Source organism: Salvelinus fontinalis, chromosome 27, assembly GCF_029448725.1.
Source record: "Salvelinus fontinalis isolate EN_2023a chromosome 27, ASM2944872v1, whole genome shotgun sequence".
Lineage (NCBI taxonomy): Eukaryota > Metazoa > Chordata > Actinopteri > Salmoniformes > Salmonidae > Salvelinus > Salvelinus fontinalis.
The window spans coordinates 18,839,010-18,860,662 of NC_074691.1; the positions used below are offsets into that span (position 1 = coordinate 18,839,010).

General features: G+C 43.0%; 1 non-coding gene and 1 pseudogene across 1 annotated transcript; one reads left to right on the top strand and one right to left on the bottom strand.

Annotated features, from left to right (window-relative positions):
- LOC129825224 (nuclear receptor coactivator 7-like) overlaps window positions 1–11,378 on the bottom strand; it is a 29,439-nt pseudogene extending 18,061 nt beyond the window's left edge.
- A 1,925-nt stretch (window positions 11,379–13,303) lies between these two features.
- Window positions 13,304–13,375, top strand: trnae-cuc (transfer RNA glutamic acid (anticodon CUC)). Its single transcript has one exon. It is a non-coding gene; the product is annotated as a tRNA-Glu (tRNA).
- Window positions 13,376–21,653: the final 8,278 nt, after the last annotated feature.

A 21,653-nucleotide genomic window follows, 5' to 3' on the forward strand; every position in this document is an offset into this window, starting at 1 on the left:
TCCTTAAGCCATTTTGCCACAACTTTAGAAGTATGCTTGGGGTCATTGTCCATTTGGAAGACCAATTTGCGATCAAGCTTTAACTTCCTGACTGATGTCTTGAGATGTCGCTTCAAAATATCCATAATTTTCCACCCTCATGATGCCATCCTATTTTGTGAAGTGCACCAGTCCCTCCTGCAGCAAAGCACCCCCACAACATGATGCTGCCACCCCCGTGCTTCACGGTTGGGATGGTGTTCTTCGGCTTGCAAGCCTCCCCATTCTTCCTCCAAACATAACGTTGGTCATGATGGCCAAACAGTTCCATTTTTGTTTCATCAGACGAGAGGACATTTCTCCAACAAGTACGATCTTCGTCCCCATGTGCAGTTGCAAACCGTAGTCTGGCTTTTTATGGCGGTTTTGGAGCAGTGACGTCTTCCTTGCTGAGCGGACTTTCAGGTTGTGTCGATATAGGACTCGTTTTACTGTGGATATAGGTACTTTTGTACCTGTTTCCTCCAGCATCTTCACAAGGTCCTATGCTGTTGTTCTGGGATTGATTTGCACTTTTCACACCAAAGTACGTTCATCTCTAAGAGACAGAACACGTCTCCTTCCTGAGCGGTATGACGGATGCATGGTCCCATGGTGGCAGGAGATGAACGTAACGGAACGTTTGGACATTTCATCACGTTATAGTGGTCGCGCTTTGAGACTTTGGTTAGGGTATTAGGTAAACAATTCAAAAGTAGCTAATTTGACATAAATAACAGACATGAACGAACAAATCAAGCATTTATTGTGGACCTGGGATTCCTAGGACTGCATTCTGATGAATTCATCAAAGGTAAGGAAACATTTATCATGTATTTTCTGGTTTTTGTTGAGTCCAACATGGTGGCTAATTTGGCTAATTGAAATACCCAAGTCTCAAAGCGCGACCACTTATTTCGTTCCAAGATGGCTTAGCAGTTCAGACGTCATTTTTGTCCTCGTACTGTCTTGTCCTGTATATATATATTTACATATATATTTACACCTTCTTCGCATATCTTTTATATATTTTTTAATCCAAGAACTCAACTACAAAAGCTTTCCTGCAACCCGCCTCACTAATTACAAAAAAATATATATATATTATTTACCTCAAATCTGAAAATCCACAGTGGAAGCTAACCAGGGGCTAATCAGAAGTTATCCAGAAAGCTAACCAGAAGCTAGCCGAAAGCTAATCTGAAGCTGCCCAGAAGTTAGCCGGTTTGCTGGCTAGCGTTGGTGTTTCAGCTGCCCACGTTTTGTGGTCATCAGCTATTCCTTTAGCTCGATAATCTACCGGCACTTTTGTGCAACGCGACTCGGACCGGAGCATACCGGGCCTTTTTTTCTCTCAGTTTCCCCGGATTTCAGCCGCAGGCTCTGGACATTTGCACCTTGATTTCGCAGCTAGTTAGCTGCAAACCGTGTGACTATTGGCTTACGTCGATCCCGGAGCAAACTTAAATTATTCCGGAGCCTGCCAGCTGAGGAGTTCCATCAGCCATTCCTGGGCTACAGTCACCTATCCGGACCCGTTTTTTTTTTTTTGCTGCAGATACGGAGCCCCACCGGGCCTTCACGATTGACTGCCGACGTTATCTGCCCGAGGGAGTTATCCAACTGGCACCTCCGTCGCGACGTTACCGGAACGCTCATCTGGGGCCCGCTAATCGTTAGCTGTCTTATCGGCTGCTATCTGAATAAGTATATCGGACAATTTTTTTCTTTCTTGGGTCACTATATCTATTTTGCCAAATGGATTGATCCCCTCTACAAGACACGGAACCCCACTAATCTACCGACAGAAACGCACGAGGTGTCTAAAAATAGACCTCCATCCTATGCTATCTTGCTACCGATAGCCATCTACCCGGCCAGCTGTCTGGATCGCCGTGACCCCAACCAACCTCTACTCACTGGACACTTATTGATCACTCGATTAAGCATGCCTCTCCTTAATGTAAATATGCCTTGTCCATTGCTGTTCTGGTTAGTGTTTATTGGCTTATTTCACTGTAGGGCCTCTAGCCCTGCTCACTATACCATATCCAACCTTTCAGTTCCACCACCCACATATGCAATGACATCACCTGGTTTCAATGATGTTTCTAGAGACAATATCTCTCTCATCATCACTCAATACCTAGGTTTACCTCCACTGTATTCACATCCTACCATACCTTTGTCTGTACATTATTCCTTGAAGCTATTTTATCGCCCCCAGAAACGTCCTTTTACTCTCTGTTCTAGACGACCAATTCTCATAGCTTTTAGCCGTACCCTTATCCTACTCCTCCTCTGGTGATGTAGAGGTGAATCCAGGCCCTGCAGTACCTAGCTCCACTCCTATTCCCCAGGCGCTCTCTTTTGATGACTTCTGTAACCTTAATAGCCTTGGTTTCATGCATGTTAACATTAGAAGCCTCCTCCCTAAGTTTGTTTTGTTCACTGCTTTAGCACACTCTGCCAACCCGGATGTTTTAGCCGTGTCTGAATCCTGGCTTAGAAAGACCACCAAAAATTCTGACATTTTCATCCCCAACTACAAGATTTTCAGACAAGATAGAATGGCCAAAGGGGGCGGTGTTGCAATCTACTGCAAAGATTGCCTGCAGCGTTCTGTTTTACTATCCAGGTCTGTTCCCAAACAATTTGAACTTCTACTTTTAAAAATCCACCTCTCTAAAAACAAGTCTCTCACCGTTGCCGCCTGCTATAGACCACCCTCTGCCCCCAGCTGTGCTCTGGACACCATATGTGAACTGATTGCCCCCCCATCTATCTTCAGAGCTCGTGCTGCTAGGCGACCTAAATTGGAACATGCTTAACACCCCAGCCATCCTACAATCTAAGCTTGATGCCCTCAATCTCACACAAATTATCAATGAACCTACCAGGTACCACCCCAATTCCGTAAACACGGGCACCCTCATAGATATCATCCTAACCAACTTGCCCTCCAAATACACCTCTGCTGTTTTCAACCAAGATCTCAGCGATCACTGCCTCATTGCCTGCATCCGTAATGGGTCAGCGGTCAAACGACCTCCACTCATCACTGTCAAACGCTCCCTGAAACACTTCAGCGAGCAGGCCTTTCTGATCGACCTGGCCGAGGTATCCTGGAAGGATATTGATCTCATCCCGTCAGTAGAGGATGCCTGGATATTTTTTTTAAATGCCTTCCTCACCATCTTGAATAAGCATGCCCCATTCAAGAAATTTAGAACCAGGAACAGATATAGCCCTTGGTTCTCTCCTGACCTGACTGCCCTTAACCAACAGAAAAACATCCTATGGCGTTCTGCATTAGCATCGAACAGCCCCTGTGATATGCAACTTTTCAGGGAAGCTAGAAACAAATATACACAGGCAGTTAGAAAAGCCAAGGCTAGCTTTTTCAAGCAGAAATTTGCTTCCTGCAACACAAATTCAAAAAAGTTCTGGGACACTGTAAAGTCCATGGAGAATAAGAACACCTCCTCCCAGCTTCCAACTGCACTGAAGATAGGAAACACTGTCACCACCGACAAATCCACTATAATTGAGAATTTCAATAAGCATTTTTCTACGGCTGGCCATGCTTTCCACCTGGCTACCCCTACCCCGGTCAACAGCACTGCCGTCCCCTCTGCTACTCGCTCAAGCCTTCCCCATTTCTCTTTCTCCAAAATACAGTCAGCTGATGTTCTGAAAGAGCTGCAAAATCTGGACCCTTACAAATCAGCCGGGCTAGATAATCTGGACCCTTTCTTTCTAAAACTATCTGCTGAAATTGTTGGCACCCCTATTACTAGCCTTTTCAACCTCTCTTTCGTGTCGTCTGAGATTCCCAAAGATTGGAAAGCAGCTGCGGTTATCCCCCTCTTCAAAGGGGGGGACACTCTTGACCCTAACAGCTACAGACCTATATCTATCCTACCCTGCCTTTCTAAGGACTTCGAAAGCCAAGTCAACAAACAGATTACCGACCATTTCGAATCCCACCATACCTTCTCCGCTATGCAATCTGGTTTCAGAGCTGGTCATGGGTGCACCTCAGCCACGCTCAAGGTCATAAACGATATCTTAACCGCCATCGATAGGAAACAATACTGTGCAGCCGTATTCATTGACCTGGCCAAGGCTTTTGACTCTGTCAATCACCACATCCTCATCGGCAGACTCGACAGCCTTGGTTTCTCTAATGATTGCCTCGCCTGGTTCACCAACTACTTCTCTGATCGAGTTCAGTGTGTCAAATCGGAGGGTCTGTTGTCCGGGCCTCTGGCAGTCTCTATGGGGGTGCCACAGGGTTCAATTCTTGGACCGACTCTCTTCTCTGTATACATCAATGATGTCGCTCTTGCTGCTGGTGATTCTCTGATCCACCTCTACGCAGACGACACTATTCTGTATACTTCTGGCCCTTCTTTTGACACTGTGTTAACAACCCTCCAGGCGAGCTTCAATGCCATACAACTCTCCTTCCGTGGCCTCCATTTGCTCTTAAATACAAGTAAAACGAAATGCATGCTCTTCAACCAATCGCTGCCTGCACCTGCCCGCCTGTCCAACATCACTACTCTGGACGGCTCTGACTTAGAATATGTGGACAACTACAAATACCTAGGTGTCTGGTTAGACTGTAAACTCTCCTTCCAGACTCACATCAAACATCTCCAATCCAAAGTTAAATCTAGAATTGGCTTCCTATTCCGCAACAAAGCATCCTTCACTCATGCTGCCAAACATACCCTTGTAAAACTGACCATCCTACCAATCCTCGACTTCGGTGATGTCATTTACAAAATAGCCTCCAAAACCCTACTCAATAAATTGGATGCAGTCTATCACAGTGCCATCCGTTTTGTCACCAAAGCCCCATATACTACCCACCACTGCAACCTGTACACTCTCGTTGGCTGGCCCTCGCTTCATACTCGTCGCCAAACCCACTGGCTCCAGGTCATCTACAAGACCCTGCTAGGTAAAGTCCCCCCTTATCTCAGCTCGCTGGTCACCATAGCAGCACCTACCTGTAGCACGCGCTCCAGCAGGTATATCTCTCTGGTCACCCCCAAAACCAATTCTTCCTTTGGCCGCCTCTCCTTCCAGTTCTCTGCTGCCAATGACTGGAACGAACTACAAAAATCTCTGAAACTGGAAACACTTATCTCCCTCACTAGCTTTAAGCACCAGCTGTCAGAGCAGCTCATAGATTACTGCACCTGTACATAGCCCATCTATAATTTAGCCCAAACAACTACCTCTTTACCTACTGTATTTATTTATTTATTTATTTTGCTCCTTTGCACCCCATTATTTCTATCTCTACTTTTTTTTTTTTTTTTTTTTTACTTGCTATATTGTATTTACTTCGCCACCATGGCCTTTTTATATTTTTATTTATATATATATATTTTGTTTGCCTTCACCTCCCTTATCTCACCTCACTTGCTCATATTGTATATAGACTTATTTTTCACTGTATTATTGACTGTATGTTTGTTTTACTCCATGTGTAACTATGTGTTGTTGTATGTGTCGAACTGCTTTGCTTTATCTTGGCCAGGTCGCAATTGTAAATGAGAACGTGTTCTCAATTTGCCTACCTGGTTAAATAAAGGTGAAATAAATAAATAAATAAATAACGTGACGAAATGTCCAAACGTTCCGTTACAGTCAGTAGAAACATGTCAAACGATGTACTGAATCAATCTTTAGAATGTTGTTAACATACATCTTGAATAACGTTCCAACCGGAAAATTAAATCGACTTCAATTGAGAGATGGAACGGAGCTGCCTCTCACGTGAACGCGCGTGGTCACCTCATGGCACCTCATACTAAATTCTGTCTCCTTCGACCACCCCCTTCACATTTGAGTCATCAGACTTAGTTCTATTGACTGTTGACATCTAGTGGAAGCCGTAGGAAGTGAAAACCCATCAATATCTCTCTGTATTTTCAATAAGAGCTTGGTTGAAAACATGGCACCCCCAGAAAAAATCCAAACAGGAAGTGGAACTTCTCAGGTTTTTGCCTGCCATATGAGTTCTGTTAATCTCACAGAATTAATTCAAACAGTTTTAGAAACTTGAGTGTTTTCAATCCAATACTACTAATAATAATAATAATATGCATATATTAGCAACTGAGACTGAGGAGCTGGCCGTTTACAATGGGCACCTTTCATCCAAGCTACTCAATACTGCCCCTTCAGCCATTAGAAGTTAAGACTGTTGGAAAAGCATTCCAGGTGAAGCTGGTTGAGAGAATGCCAAGAGTGTGCAAAGCTGTCATCAAGGCAAAGGGTGCCCACCTTAAAGAATCAAAAATATATTCTGATTTGTTTAACACTTTGTCTATTTCTTAGTGTTGCTATCTTCACCATTATTCTACAATGTAGAAAATATTACAAATAAAGAAAAACCCTTGAATGGGTAAGTGTCCAAACTTTTGACTGGTACTATGTGTAATAATATATATAATACACACACAATTCTATCCTATGTATTCTACAGATATACTGCCCTATGTACATAGATATGGAACACTGGTCACTTTAATAATGGCTACATACCGTTTTACCCATTTCATATTTATATACTGTATTATAGGCCTATCCTGTTCAACTATTTCTGTACATATACTATTCTATCCTACATATTCTTCAGATATCCATATTCTATCCACATACTGTCTATACCTCCCATTATATACATACAGTTATACTTCGGACTATGACATTGCTCATCCTAATATTTATATATTCCTTAATTCAATTATTTTACTTTTAGATGTGTGTACCGTTATGAATTGCTAGGTATAACTGCACTGTTGGAGCTATGAACACAAACATTTCTCTACACCCGCAATAACATCTGCTAAACGTGTTTGCGACTAATAAAAATGTAATTGAACACAACGTGACAAACAATGGCATAATGGGAGGTCAGTCAGTGCGGCCATGCTGTGCACACAGTGAAGGAAAACATAGTTGCCGCATCCTGGTAACACAGGCCGTCTCGAAAAACACAACGCTAAAAGAATTCGGCCTAAACACAGAAACAACTTTCACTTACCTGGCAAAATAGCCAGGCTTCCTCTCCCTCTTCTCCATCAGTGCAGTGGTCTACAGCTTCATGCACCCCAACACATACACACTGAGCAGAACGTGAAGACTATCCCTTCTCCGCTCATTTCCTCTTTGCACTGCACTCTTCCTTATCCTAAGGGAGGATATAAATTAATGAAGGGAATTAGCTGAGTAACTGCGTTGGCTGCAGCAGTGTACCAAATAGCAAGCCAACGACTCCACCAGACTGTTAGAACGAGCTGAGTGATAGCTAATGCCACAGGTCCATCAGCTTAAGTGTAGAGTGCTGAAAGCATATCGAATGAGCATTTGGCAAATGAGCGCATGTGCCAATTGAATCTCTGATTACGTAGGCCTACATATCCAAATACTTATAAAGTAAGGATTTCAGCAGACAGAAAAAGGCACGCAACAGCATACAAACACAAGTACACGATAAGGGTTTAAGAATTTACATTTTTTTTAAGCATCGCCTGCGTAGTGACTTGAAGGAGTCAGAGGTTTATTTCAAAAACGGGTCTGCGCTCTATTCCATGGAGGAGTTGAGGTACAGGGCGGCAGGTAGCCTAGTGGTTAGAGCGTTGGACTAGTAACCGAAAGGTTGCAAGATCGAATCCCCGAGCTGACAAGATAAAACATATGTTGTTCTGCTCCTGAAAAAGGCAGTTGACCCACTGTTCCTAGCCCATCATTGAAAAAAAGAATTTGTTCTTAACTGACTTGCCTAGTTAAAGGTAAAAATAAATTAACTTGACTAGGGTGAATCACTGCAACAGCTCACAATTACAACCTTGGCAAATGGCTTGTAGTAACTCTGAGCAACTGCATTACTAAAACAGGCATCTCTGAATTAGTCTGGTTACCGGTCTTTGTAGCCAACAATCCACTCCTTATGTAAAAAGGTAAGGAGTGGCATGTAACGTTAACAGAATAGCAACTGAGAAAATCGGGTTGATGGAAAATGGCATCCCTTGAGAGGGCAAGAACAATATGCACATCAGTAGAATTGTAGTATTAGCATAAGGAGACATATACTTGGAGTACAGAGGAGGAATGGAGGGAAAAAGAAAACAGGAGGTCAGAGAGAGGGTGAGCTTGAATTGGTAAAAAAATGGCGGAAAAACAGGAGATTGTTTATTAAAGAAGAAATGGCTGAAAGTATAAGCAGAGTGAGCTGTACACCAGATCAAAGACAGGAGGAAAAATTGAAGTGAGTGAGGGCGAAGTCTCTGAAGTGGTAGGTGTAGTGAAGTTCTGAGCCCAACACCGTGCAGGACGTTTGGCTGTAAGCACAACCCCCACCTGTGGACGTTGGGCCCTCATAACACCCTCATGGAGTCTGTTTCTGACCGTTTGAGCAGACACATGCACATTTGTGGCCTGCTGGAGGTCATTGTGCAGGGCTCTGGCAGTGCTCCTCCTTGCACAAAGGCGGAGGTAGCGGACCTGCTGCTGGGTTGTTGCCCTCCTACGGCCTCCTCCACGTCTCCTGATGTACTGGCCTGTCTCCTGGTAGCGCCTCCATGCTCTGGACACTACGCTGACAGACACAGCAAACCTTCTTGCCACAGCTCGCATTTATGTGCCATCCTGGATGAGCTGCACTACCTGAGCCACTTGTGTGGGTTGTAGACTCCGTCTCATGCTACCACTAGAGTGAAAGCACCGCCAGCATTCAAAAGTGACCAAAACATCAGCCAGGAAGCATAGGAACTGAGAAGTGGTCTGTGGTCACCACCTGCAGAACCACTCCTTTATTGGGGGTGTCTTGCTAATTGCCTATAATTTCCACCTGTTGTCTATTCCATTTGCACAACAGCATGTGAAATTTATTGTCAATCAGTGTTGCTTCCTAAGTGGACAGTTTGATTTCACAGAAGTGTGATTGACTTGGAGTTACATTGTGTTGTTTAAGTGTTCCCTTTATTTTTTTGAGCAGTGTATATTTTGATTTGTTTAACACTTTTTTGGTTACTACATGATTCCATGTGTTATTTCATAGTTTGATGTATTCACTATTATTCTACAATGGAGAAAATAGTTAAAATAGAGAAAAACCCTGGAATGAGTAGGAGTGTCCAAACTTTGACTGGTACTGTATATGTTATCCCATACAAGCTTTTGTGCAGAATACATTTCATTGTTACAGGTGTCAAGCTCATGGGCAGCAGTGCGTAGGAGGGAGGTTCCTAGGTGTGAGAAGTGTGCAGAAGGGCATGAGACAAAGGAATGTGTAGCATTGGGGAAAGTAGTGGTATGTGTTAATTGTAGGCGTGCCCATGGCATCCCGTACGAGAGAGGCAGGTTGGGGTTTCCAGGGCTAGAGTAGTGCAGAAGTTGTCATATGCTACAGTAAGATTGGATTTTTAGTGTTTATAGTGTCACAGGGTTATATTGGTGATTCCGCTTGCCACTTTATTGTTAAGCCAATGGGTTTTCGGTTTTTAGTTTTGTCTTGCCTTCACCTACTCAACATGGCATCTTATTGTCTGGTTTGCGTAGCTTGCTTACGAGGGAGGATGTTTCAGTTAGAAACGTCCCAGTGAACAAGCACCAAACCAGAGGTAAGTTGTTGGTTGCAAAGCACTGTATGTCAAAAGTGATTTTTATACTCCTAAGTGATTATTTAAATTTACAATATATATCAATTTGTTTGTAAATGTTATTTGAACATCACATGTAAGATGCAGCGTTTTTTGGTGAATATTTGTTGTGCATTTTGTTGTAGAGAATTCCCGCTAATACTAGCTAGCAACTTACTGTGTCTGGTGGGGGGGTTCATATATTTTGTACAGTGCGTGAGTGTAGAGTTGGATGGTGAGCCGTGCATTGCATGACGTGTAATTTTGTGCTGTTTCTATCAGGTACATTGTATATTGTAATTGTTGTATTATTTTGGTAACTACATGCCCAGTGAACAAGCACCAAACCAGCGTGCGTGAGTACAGAGTTGGAAGGTGAGCCGTGCATTGTATGACGTGCAATTTTGTGCTGTTTCTATCAGGTACATTGTTCAAAATATTATATTGTATATTGTAATTGTTTTATTATTTTGGTAACTACATGCCCAGTGAACAAGCACCAAACCAGCGTGCGGGAGTACAGAGTTGGATGGTGAGCCGTGCATTGCATGACGTGCAATTTTGTGCTGTTTCTATCAGGTACATTGTTCAAAATATTATATTGTAATTGTTGTATTATTTTGGTAACTACATCCCCAGTGAACAAGCACCAAACCAGCGTGCGTGAGTACAGAGTTGGATGGTGAGCCGTGCACTGCATGACGTGCAATTTTGGACTAGATCGATTGAAATAGTGGAGTAGGGTGGTGGAGTTTTAAGTAAGTGGAGGGTTAGGTGATGGGGTATTTGTTGATTTACTTTTGGGGGGGGGAAGTATAAGGGAGTTGTACTCCAGTCGAGTGGGTGGCGGTAATGCAACATTTTTGAATGTCAACTGCCGTTAAACCTCATCGAAGAACAGATTAGATTAACAAAGGCAACCAGGGAATCTCTGAAAACCTTTAAGTTATTTAACTAGGCAAGTCAGTTAAGAACAAATTATTATTTACAATGACGGCCTACACCGGTCAAAACTTGTTAACGTTAGGGACTTTACAATAATTGCATATCGATGTCTGTAACAGGTGCAGCAGAAATTACACAGCCACCATTGAGCCTTTCGATATCGGTAAAAGAGATCTAACGTTAGACAAAGTTAAACAGCAACACGACAAAAAAAATATGAGCTAGTTAATGTAGCTCTAATCTACCTTTCAATTAACCGTTAGCTAGCTTGTTGAGTTTATAATGAGAACTAGTTATGTAGCTAGTCAATATATTTCGTAGTTAGTCAAGATAGTTCATACATGCTAAAGCTAGCTACTTATCGTTACCCACCTTTCTGCATCCTGCTTTTCTTGCTTAACATGTTCCTGGCAGTGGTGCAGAAAAAAGAGATTTCCCGATGACTATGGATGCAACCGGTGTCTGTTGTCTGTCTGCTGCCTGCAAAACTGGAGGGGACAAGGTCCACACAAGACAACACTGACAGCTGATGTCATTACAGCGTTTGTTTATCGTGACAAAGGCGGAGAAAAAAAATGGATGAATTCAGTAGCGTGGTTGACAATGTTTACTTTTTTATCGTTAGTTACGACTTACATGCATGTACATGCATAAAACCATTAAAATATATTATCCAAGCTAGCTAGGTGCAATCATGCATTTTCACAATTCTAAATAACGCAAATACGACCAGTCCTGACAAATATGTTCTATAACAAAGGAAACGCACGTCCTCAGATGGGAGGCAGGTGAGACCATTCTAGCCAATAAGAGGCAGATGTGTGTTAAACTAGTACAACTCCAACATAGTCGTTTCTTTTCTTTCTCCATATTTGCCGAAATGCCACCTGCGTCCACTTATGTCAGGGCATTAGTAACAACTTAACCATAACTTATACCGAATGAGGCTCACGTAGAAAATGTGCAATTACATTTTTGGTTGACCAAATTCGCCACTAATTGACCACCAAACACAAATTCCTCACCTCGTGGTTTTATTTTCATGGACAGATTTATTTTTTTCGGGGGGGGGGGGGGCGTGGGGTATAAACCCTCTCCCTTCACCTACTCCTCTCTTCGATTAAGTTTAACGGCGGTTGGCATCCAATAAATGTTGTATTATCGCCACCTACTAGAATGGAGTATAACTCCCTTATACTTTGCTTATTTGTTTTTATCAACAACAAAAAACACAGCAATTACCCAATCATCTAACACTACACTCAAATTATAATAAATATCATTCTCCACTATTTTAATCTATTTAGGCCTACTTCAGGCCAACAACCTGAAAGGATGGGATACCACTACTTTTTTACCTGTATTTATTTTTTATTGATTGAATATTCAAAAAACATACAATATACTTGCAGTGAAGCCGCTCAATAACTACATCATACCAGTCATCCAACAGATTCCCATTCAGAGCGACACACAGAAGCATCCATGGTCAATGCCCTGCTCAAGGGCATGTTGACCAATCTACCACCAGGCCAAAAAACGTGAACCCGAACCCTCCAAGATCCCACCACAGTTCCCCAATAGCTGTACCTCAACCAATCGAGACCCCTCCCACCGCCCCCCCCCCCCCCCAAGAATAAAATAAAAAAACATTCAATTAATTCCATTCCCCACCCCCAATAACCCCCCAATGCACCAACAACCAAGTTAAAGACCTAAAGAGAAAAAAGGAAAAGACAGAAGAAAACAGCAAACAATGCAAAAAAAATTAAAATAAATCACACTACTTTTGGATTATAATTTGATTTTAAGGCTAGTATGAATGTCCTGCTTAATATAATGTTTGTCTCATTATTGCAAATCAACTGCATTGTACTTAAAAAAACACTTACATTTCAACCAGTAAAATGGCTCTTTGGCTAGCTTTTGCTACAGTCTATATCAATGAGCGTTACCATTCTAGCTAACAATTGCTGTATCCAAAATAGTTGTTTTGCAAAGATCACAACCAAATATCATCTTAGCGACTGTTCAGCGTATGTGAACCAAAAAAAAAATGAAATTTTGTTTAAAAGTAATAAAAACGTAAATCCAGGCTATGTTGAATGGGCGTAGATGGCGATTGGCTTTCGCACTCACTGATGTGCAAGGTGCGCACATCAGTGAGTGACGTCAGTGTGTTGTGTACTGGAAAATGGTCACAGCACTATACAGTGATGTTCTAGATGATTCTGTGCTTCCAATTTTGTGGCAACAGTTTTCGGAAGCCACTTTCCTGTTTCAGCATGGTCCTTACAGAAATGATTTGACGAGATCGGTGTGGAAGAACTTGACTTGCCTGCACAGAGACCTGACCTGAACTCCACTGAACACCTTTGGGAAGAATTGGAATGCGACTGCAAGCCGGGCCTAATCACCCAACATCAGTACCTGACCTCACTAATGCTCTTGTAGCTGAATGGAAGCAAGTCCCCGGAGCAATGTTCCAACATCTAGTGAAAAGCCTTCCCAAAAGAATGGAGACTTTTATAGCAGTAAATGGGGACCAACTTCATATTATTGCCAAAGATTTTGGAATGAGATGTTTGACGAACCAATGTCCACATACTTTTGGCAATGAAGTGTTTTTTTAATAATTTGTTTAAGTAATCTAAATTTGCAGAAATATGCATCCTTCCCTGGTGGTCTAGTGGTTAGGATTCGGCGCTCTCACCGCCGCGGCCCGGGTTCGATTCCCGGTCAGGGAATATACGTTTTGTAGTGCTACTTATTGTAGAATTTCTCATCTTATCGTTTGACAGTGCTAGTGACATAACTAACACATACTTGAACATTGAAAAACGCTTACGATCCCCTTTACCCAGCGATGGATTTGGGTAATTTTTTTGTCTCCTTTTCAGATTTCACCGCTAGATGGCGGTCTAATCACAGCAATTGCTATTCGGCTGAAATCAAAAGGCAAGGCGCTTGATGAGCTCATGAATTGTCATTATAAATGTCCCCTTGCTGTTATTCACAAACAGAAAGTGGCACAGTTGATGTAATATGAAGTATGACCCAGCTTTTGATGACACTGAGCGCCATGATTTTGCATTGGATTGTTGATTTTAAAGACCTTGAATATCTAGCCCAGGGATGGGCAGCTGGCAGCCAGTAGGCTGCAAGTCCCCATTTAAGGCCGAATGATCAATCCCCCCCCCCCCCCCCCAATTAAAAATAATAATAATACATATACAGTACCAGTCAAAAGTTTGGACACACCTACTCATTCCAGGGTTTTTCTTTATTTTGACTATTTTCTACAGTGTAGAATAATAGTGAAGACATCACAACTATGAAATAACCCATATGGAATCATTTAGTAACCAAAAAAGTGTTAAACAAATCAAAATATATTTTATATTTGAGATTCTTCAAAGTAGCCACCCTTTGCATTGATGACAGCTTTGCACGCTCATTCTCTCAACAAGCTTCACCTGGAATGCTTTTCCAACAGTCTTGAAGGAGTTCCCACATATTCTGAGCTCTTGTTGGCTGCTTTTCCTTCACTCTGTGGTTCATCTCATCCCAATCCATCTCAATTTGGTTGAGGTCAGGTGCTTATGGAGGCCAGCTCATCTGATGCAGCACTCCATGTTGTAACTTTAATGTGTTACAGAGTTAATGTTTAAGTTAATTCATTGAGCTGTATCTAAAGATATTTCTTTACAGTTATTTACATATGTAATTGTATTGGTTAGTATTGAATTACGCTTTTGACTGCAAGTTCCAGAATGCCTTGCGACAGGAAGTAGAGAGTGAACGCGCTAGTTAAGTGCAATTAACAGGTGATTGATGGCTCCTTTGCGCTAGCAGCTTGCTGGCATTGCTCTGTAGAATCTAAAGTTGTTAAATGTAACGTGATCAAGAATTATTACTAAAAGAAGCTTTCATATCAAACCTGACGTCCCGAGTCATTACTTTGAAGATAGTTATTCTATATTTTGGTGCCGAAACCCGGGAAATGAGCTGCAACGAAGAAGCGGCTGAAATGGCTGAGGAGGAACGTCGGCATGACACCAAAAGAATGAGACGAAAGCGGGGTACCATTCGAGGTGCAACAACACGGATTTTGAATCAGATTGACGTGGAAATATCCCAGTCAAATCCGGATACCGATCACTTGAGTACATTGTTGGAATTGCTATCAGCTAAGGAGGACAGTTTGTTTGAACTTGATCGTGGAATTGAACAGTTAACGCCATTGGACGGATTGGAGGCAGAGATTGCATGCACGGAGGATTACAAAGAGCGCGTGATCATGCTGAAGAGCCGTGCACAATGAGTGATAAAGAAAAACCAGGATCTCAATCCACTACCAGCACGGGTGAGTGACGCTAACTCCAACAGATCACAGAGACAATCAGTAAGGCTACCAAAGTTGATTATTGAGAAATTCTATGGAGATGTCAGTATGTGGCAGGAGTTTTGGAGCCAGTATGAGACTGCTATTCACAACAATGATTCACTGAGTAATAAAGAGAAGTTTACCTATCTGAAAACATATCTCACTGGACCAGCTGCAAAGGCAGTAGCAGGACTGATGTTAACAGACAGTAACTATGATGATGCAATCGCTCTACTCAAGAGCAGATTTGGAAGGAAAGATCTTGTGATTAGTGCTCATATGTCAAAGCTGCTGAATCTCACCCCTGTGAAGAAATCCTCTGATCTAAATGCATTGAGGCAGCTATATGATGAATGTGAAATTCAGATTAGGAGCCTGGAATCACTGGGTGTAGTGTCAGAAACCTATGGAAGCCTACTATGTCCAATCTTACTGCAGAGGATTCCAGAGGACATAGCTCTTGACTATAGTCGTCAGAGGGGAGTAGATGATGAATGGAAAGTGTCTGAGATTGTCAGTTTCCTACAGAAGGAGGTTCAGAGCAGGGAGAGAGCGCTACAAACGACAAGATCATGCAACCAACAGAAAGAGAGCAAACCATGGAACAAGTCATGCTTCTCAAATGAAATGAAAACAAAAAGACCCAACATGCCCTCTGCTGCAGCACTGCATACAGCCAGCCAGAAGGAACAAAACTGTCTATTCTGTGACAGTGCAGACCACAAATCAGAAAACTGCCCTGACCACAATATTGCTGCACGCAAAGAGAAACTAAAGAAAATGGGAAGATGCTTTGTGTGTTTAGGACAGAGACACATAGCAAAATTCTGTAAAGTCAAAGATGTGTCATGTGCAACATGTGGAAGCAGACATCACATTCCTGTGTGTACCGGTAAGAGGAGTGAGGTGCAACCCCTTACTGTTTCTGTAGATGCTGTTGTTTCCTCAGTTATTCCCCATTCAGTGAAGATGAAACCAGATGGACAGAACACTGTGTTGCTACAAACGGCAAAGGCATGAGTAGAAGGCCCATCAGGCAGGAAGATAGCTCGTTGCTTACTAGATGGAGGCAGTCAGAGAAGCTTCCTACATGAACATCTTGTGAAGGGCTTGAAGCTACCAGTAATCAGACAAGAGGCACTCACTCTTCACACGTTTGGCTCCTCTGCCCCAGCAACGTCCCAACGCAACACAGTGAAAGTCATCTTGGAGAATGTCTGGGACAAACAGCAGAGAATAGAGATAGAGGCAATTGAAACCCCACAAGTGTGCACAGCTGTGATGAAGGTTCCTGGTGAACAGATTCGACATGAGCTCAATAGAAAGGGACTGCAGCTCGCAGACTTTCCAGGAGATGACAATGATCCTGAACTCTCTGTCCTGATAGGAGCAGACTACTACTGGCAGATAGTATCAGGCAGAGTGGAGCGACTGACGGAGACGCTGGTTGCTTTAGAGAGCACCTTTGGATGGTCGGTGCAGGGACCCGTGGTTATGTCAAGTGTCGCCGAGGCAACTAGCATGTTCTTCCCACTTGATGAAGACACACTAGTCTCCAAACAACTGCATGCATTCTGGGAGCTTGAGTCTCTGGGTATTATAAGTGAGAAAACACAGAACCCAGAGGAAACTGAGGCTCTACAGAGGTTCGAGGAAACAACCACCTTCAAAGATGGTCAATACCACGTGGAGTTGCCATGGAAACAAGAAATGCCAGAACTCAAAGACAACTATAGAATCGCCAAGAAACGGTTTGAAGGTCTGAAGAAAAGACTGAAGAAGGATGTGACGTTGTACAGCAGATACAATGAAGTGGTAGAGGACGACTTACAACAGGATATGGCAGAGGACGTGCCCAAGGACAACGCATCAAGTGCAGACAACGTAAAATACTACTTACCTCACCATGCAATACTCCGAGAAGATAAGGTGACAACAAAACTGAGAGTGGTGTTTGATGCCTCGTCCCATGAAGATGGCTGTCCATCCCTCAATGACTGTCTACTCACAGGACCGAACCTGAATCCGGATCTGCTTAGCGTTCTGATAAAGTTCAGACTACATGAGATCGCTTTCATGGCAGACATCAAGATAGCTTTCCTGCAGATATCCCTAGCAGAGAGAGACAGAGACGCCGTGAGATTTCTATGGCTCACAGGCCCACCAAGGGGAGAAAATGAAGAGGAGCTGCGTGTGCTGAGGATGAAAAGAGTGGTATTTGGAGCTTCCCCAAGTCCATTTTTGCTGGCAGCTACAATCAGGAAGCACCTGAAACAATATGAAACAGAACAACCAGAAGTTGTAGAGATACTGAGAGAGTCACTCTATGTAGATGATTTCATTTCAAGTTCACGCAATGTTGAAGAGGCTTACCTTGTGACAACAACTGCAAAGCGAATGTTGTCGATTGCAGGCATGGACCTCTGCAAGTGGATGACCAACTCTCCTGAATTAAAAACAAAATGGGAGGAGAGTACGACAACTGAGCACCCGTTGACGCTAGAAACACAAGGATTAGTGCTGAAGGTTTTAGGTTTAGTATGGAGACCGGAAACAGATGACTTTGTGTTTGACCTCAGGCCGCTACTGAGCATTCTAAAGCAAAAGGAAAACACAAAGAGAAGTGTTCTACAGTCGTCTGCACGTATCTTCGACCCTCTTGGTTTCTTAACTCCCTTCACCATCAGGATCAAGTGCATGTTCCAGGAAATGTGGGAGAGGGGACTCAGCTGGGACGAAGAATTACCACCTGATCTGACACGAGAATGGCAACAGTGGTGTTCAGAACTACCCCAGTTACACTAGCTCACCATACCAAGGTGGTACAGAACAGACATGCGGCCACAGAATAGCCACACTGAAACTACACGTGTTCTGTGATGCAAGTGAAAGGGCTTACAGTGCAGTAGCTTACTTGCAAGGCGAATCACAAGGCAGGGAAACAACAAGTCTAGTCGCATCCAAGTCCAGGGTAGCCCCACTCAAGAAAATGACGCTGCCACGCCTGGAGCTCATGGGAGCTGTGATTGGAGCGAGACTCGCAAACAACTTGATGACCACACTGAAATTGGAAGAAAAACAGATCCAAATGTGGACAGACTCGATGATCGTGCTGCATTGGATTTGCAGCTCAGCTCAGAAATGGAAACAGTTTGTTGCGAACAGAGTGATGGAGATCCAGTCCTTGACCAATCCAGAGTCATGGTCACATATTGAAGGGAAAACTAATCCAGCTGACCTCCCTACAAGAGGACAAACTGTTCGAAACTTGACACAGAGCGAGCTATGGTGGAATGGACCCAGAATTCTGATATCACCCAATCAGTCCGAAGAGACTGATGATAACAAGGTTCCGGAAGAGGTGAATATAGAACTCAAGTCCAGCTGCCAGGTTACTGTACAACTCGCAGCAAACAGCACAGCAATCACTGAACTTGTGTTGGAGCTTGAAAGGTACAGCAAACTGAAAAGAGTGTTCAGAGTCACCGCCTGGATAAAGAGATTCATAGCCAATGCTTGTACAACCATAAAGATACAAGGTGAACTGACTGCTGACGAACTGTTCGATGCAGAAAAGTACTGGATTAAGGTAACACAACAACAGAGTTTTGGACAGGAGATCAAACTACTGAAGGCAGGAAAAAGCCTAAACAATGCCTGTAAAATCAGAGAACTGAAACCGTTCCTGGACGAACACGAACTACTCAGTGTAGGAGGAAGACTGCAACAGTCCAGCTTCACATTCAGAGAGCAGCACCCATGGGTTCTGCCCAACAAGTACAGATACTCAGAAATGCTGATACAGTACCACCATGAGAAGGTGATGCATTCTGGAGCAAGAGACACTCTAGTACAAATCAGAGAGCGATACTGGATCTTGCGTGCTAGGCAGCTAGTCAAGAGCACAGTGGCAAGATGTATAGTGTGCAAAAGATTCAAGGCAAGGGCCGGACAGCAGGTCACTGCGCCTTTACCAAAAGACAGAATAACTGAATCGCCACCATTTGAAGTCACAGGTGTGGATTTTGCAGGACCGCTCTATGTGAAAGAAAATGGGTCTCTGAAGAAGTCATACATTGCACTGTTCACTTGTGCTGTAACCAGAGCAGTGCATTTGGAACTGGTCTCAGATCAGTCCACAGAGAAATTCCTGTTAGCTCTAAAAAGATTAATCTCAAGGAGAGGATTATGCAAAGTAATCTACTCAGACAACGGATTAAATTGAGCTTCAATTAACCAACACGTGTTGCTGAACACAACACCATATGTATGCAAAAACGTTCAAGAGAGCTGATCAGGACTTGAAAGAGCTGTGGAAGGCAATCGAAGAACCCCAACTTTTGGCTTTCTTCTCAGAAAGGGGCATCACCTGGAGGTTCATCGCCGAGCGAGCAGCCTGGTGGGGCGGATTCTGGGAAATACTTGTCAGGTCAGTGAAAACATGCCTGCAAAAGGTTCTTGGGAGAGCTTCACTCAACTTTGAAGAGATGTGCACAGTCCTGACAGAGGTTGAAGCAATTCTAAATTCTAGGCCTCTGACCTTCGTGCACAATGAAGTGGATAAACCACAACCCCTGACCCCAGCACACTTCCTGGTGGGTAAACGACTAGCCTCTATGCCTCCAAAGCCATTTCCAGCTGACACTCAGCACCCAACGCTAAACAAGGAGGACATGACACGCAGATGGAAGTACAGGCAGAGACTTGTGACCAGCTTCTGGAACAGTTGGCGAAGAGACTACTTGCTGGATCTAAAGTCAGCACACCGCTGTGATACACCACAGCCCACCCCACTGAAAGCGAGTGACGTTGTACTCATAGGAGAAGATAACACACTCAGACAAACCTATAAACTAGGAAAGATTGAGGAACTGTTTCCAGGCCGAGATGGCCTAGTTAGATCATGTTCAGTTCGTACTGCTTCATGGACTTTGTTGAGGAGACCTATTCAGTTGATGTACTGCCTAGAGATCTAGATGAACACAGTTGTTCATCGGGGGGGGGAGGATGTTGTAACTTTAATGTGTTACAGAGTTAATGTTTAAGTTAATTCATTGAGCTGTATCTAAAGATATTTCTTTACAGTTATTTACATATGTAATTGTATTGGTTAGTATTGAATTACGCTTTTGACTGCAAGTTCCAGAATGCCTTGCGACAGGAAGTAGAGAGTGAACGCGCTAGTTAAGTGCAATTAACAGGTGATTGATGGCTCCTTTGCGCCAGCAGCTTGCTGGCATTGCTCTGTAGAATCTAAAGTTGTTAAATGTAACGTGATCAAGAATTATTACTAAAAGAAGCTTTCATATCAAACCCGACGTCCCGAGTCATTACTTTGAAGATAGTTATTCTATACTCCATGATTCTCCTTCTTGGTCAAATAGCCCTTACACAGCCTGGAGGTGTGTTGGGTCATTGTACTGTTGAAAAACAAGTGATAGTCCCACTAAAGCCCAAACCAGATGGGATGGCGTATTGCTGCAGAATGCTGTGGTAGCCATGCTGGTTAAGTGTTCCTTGAATTCTAAGTAAATCACTGACAGTGTCACAAGCAAAGCACCCCCACACCATTACACCTCCTCCTCCATGCTTCACAGTGGGAACCACACATGCGGAGATCATCCGTTCACCTACAGTACTCTGCGTCTCACAAAGACATGGCGGTTGGAACCAAAAATCTCAAATTTGGACTCATCAGACCAAAGGACAGATTTCCACTGGTCTAATGTCCATTGCTTGTGTTTCTTGGCCCAAGCAAGTCTCTTATTCTTATTGGTGTCCTTTAGTAGTGGTTTCTTTGCAGCAATTCGACCATGAAGGCCTGACTCACGCAGTCTCCTCTGAACAGTTGATGTTGAGGTATGTCTTCTATTTGAACTCTGTGAAGAATTTATTTGGGCTGCAATTTCTGAGGCTGGTAACTCTAATGAACTTATCCTCTGCAGCAGAGGTAACTCTGGGTTTTCCTTTCATGTGTCAGTCCTCATGAGAGCCAGTTTCATCATAGCGCTTGATGGTTTTTGCGACTGCCCTTGATGAAACTTTCAAAGTTCTTGACATTTGACTGACCTTTAAGTTCTAATGTAATGATGGACTGTTGTTTCTCTTTGCTTATTTGAGTTGCTCTTGCCATAATATGGGCTTGGTCTATCTTCTGTATACCACCCCTACCTTTTCACAACACCACTGACTGGCTCAAATGCATTAACTTTTAACAAGGCACACCTGTTAATTGAAATGTATTCCAGGTGACTACCTCATGAAGCTGGTTGAGAGAATTTCAACAATGTACAAAAATGTCAAGGCAAAGGGTGGATTTGATTTGTTTAACACTTTTTTGGTTACTACATGATTCCATATGTGTTATTTCATAGTTGTGATGTTAACTATTAATCTACTATGTAGAAAATAGTACAAATAAAGAAAAATCTTTGAATGAGTTGGTGTGTCCAAACTTTTGACTGGTACTGTGTATATATATATATATTTTTTTAAATCATTTTTTGGGGAACTTAGTTGGTGTCTCAACTTACTGTTGAGAGTTACAATAGTGCAATACAAAAGGTGTGATTTCAAAATGTGTTTGTGCATCAGCAGTTTTTATCTTGTTATGTCAGTCACTGCCAGTCACACAATTA